We start from the raw sequence: 2326 nt of genomic DNA on the forward strand, positions 1-2326 counted from the left end.
TCTTTATAGAAGTAGATAGCTCCTTCTCCTGCAGACTGGCTAATGAGATTGAATCACCAATAACGCAGTTAGCATTCCAACACTACAATGCTACTGGTTGGACAGGAAATAATATAGATTGGGAAAGAACTGACCCATTTGAATTATGGAAGACCGTACGTGAACCCCCAGAACAAACCTGTCTTGAAAGTACAATCAGATGGCTCTTTCGAAGTAAAGATGATGAGATTTCCTCCTATTCTTTGTCCATGTCTTTAGGAGAGACTCGTCAGACATGGTAGAGGGTCAGTGACAAAGAGGAAGACCCTCAAAGAGACAGATTTACACAGTCCCCGCAAAAGTGTACTTAAAAATAGCAACAATTGGAGGAGGATGCAGGGCCTGGAAGTGCTTCGTTCTATTGTAGGGAGAGTCACACACGAGTCACAACCAACTCAACATCACCTGGCAACCACTCCCAAGCGAGTCCGAGTCTGCACCCTGGAAGGGGATCAGAGGAGCAAAGCGTCATCCATCAGGAATATCCTTAGGGTGCCGATCTTTGATTCTGGTAGCAATTCTTTCCCCCTGATGTCAACCACAGAGAAAAAAAGAGAACGAAGGAAAAAAAAAAAAAGGAACGAGGTAACCCAAAATATGCAAGCGCCCCCCCCTTAATAATTAATTGCACAGCCTGTCCATGAGTTTATCTAAACATTCTGAAGTTGTTTGATTTCTAGCTTATGCCAGGTCTGCACAAGCCTGGCAGAGGCCATGGAGATAAAGGAGTGGAATCTGGAAGAACAGATAATAAAAGGAACATATGTGCATCTGACCCCACAGGACACAGCTGCGGTTAAATGGAATCCAAAGGCAAGCAGTAGAATTAGCAGGGAAACATTCTGTATATTATTAAAGAGCTTATCACCAAAGCAATAAATCCCCCCTCAAAGTCAAAAATGAGCACATTTTTTAAAAACTAAAATTACTGTAAGGCATCACATAGCCTACAGTGCAATCTAGAGTTGTGGAGATAAGGTACATATATATATGAGGTCTTCCTGCCCTTATCTCTAACACCCTGAGGCTAGCCATTTATCTTTATTAAGACCTGGATAAATATTATGCATGTGTGTATGCTTACACATTTATATACACATCCATACACATATACCTGTGAGACACACAAATGCACTCACACACATACTGTTTTTCTGTTTGTTTTTAAGATCAAAGAGGCACTTTCCTGGGCTTCATTGCTCCAGATGTTAAAATATAATGCTGAAGATAATGAATTTGCATTTCCCAATAGGTTTGTTAATTTTGAGAAACCTACTAAACAAAACCATTTATATTTTATAGAAGTGAAAGACTCCCTTTCGCCACTCTTTTCCTTTTGCAAGGCATCATGGGCTCATCTATTAGGGTGAAGGTTGGAGTTGCTGTGAGGAGGTAAAACTGGTAAAGCATTGGCCTATACCTGCAGGGTTAGTGGTTCAAACCTACCTGCCCCTCCAAGGGAGAAAGAGGAAGCCCCGTAAAGATTTACACTCTTGGAAACCCCGTAGAGTGTCATTATGAAATCAGAACCAACCTGGTGTTGGTGGATTTGGGTTTTTGGTTCATAGACACCGTTGAGTCAAGTCTAGGTCCAAGAAAACAAAAATCAAAGAGTGTACCCTATCAGCCTTGGGTTCAAAAGAACATCCTATGTCAAGTGCCAAGTACCAGCATTTGTGTATTTTTGGAATCACATATTATGCTAACATGATTTATGTTTGATGGAAAAAAGTATGGACCAAACAATAGCATGAAAGTCTCACTTCAAGGGCACATTTGAAACAAACCCCCCTAAACTAAAAGTTTCTTTTGTCCCCTACCAGTACTATTTTAGCGCTGTGTCAAAATCAGTGTCCTCCATCTTCACGTTTCCTCTTGAATCATGTGAGCTTGAATGAGGAAAGATGTATTCCAGTTTTATTTGCTTACAGATGCTGCTGCTTGAACACTGCTTGATGCTGTGAGCTGCCTCCTGGAAGTCACCAATTTTCCTTCGTGAGCAGAATGACACTGAGTCCACAGGGGCTGCCTGGGATACACTCCGCTAGAAGGCAAAATTAGGGCTTCAAACCAGTTCATTATGGTTCAGCCTCCTGCTGAGAATTTGTAATTTACCCTGGGCAGAATGAAGACACAGGCCTGGGGAGTGTTTTCTTCTGTTGGACCAAGGTCACTATGAGTCGGGACTGACAGGATGGCATCTAACAGCAAGAGCCTACTGAATCCAAGTGTACAGTTTAACAAGATCCTCAAGTGCTTTTTAAAGATCCTGGCTAAAAACAAAAAT

The sequence above is a fragment of the Echinops telfairi genome, unplaced genomic scaffold (assembly GCF_000313985.2).
Source record: "Echinops telfairi isolate 266 unplaced genomic scaffold, ASM31398v2 ScPeMD7_3;HRSCAF=10, whole genome shotgun sequence".
In the NCBI taxonomy this organism is placed as follows: Eukaryota; Metazoa; Chordata; class Mammalia; order Afrosoricida; family Tenrecidae; genus Echinops; species Echinops telfairi.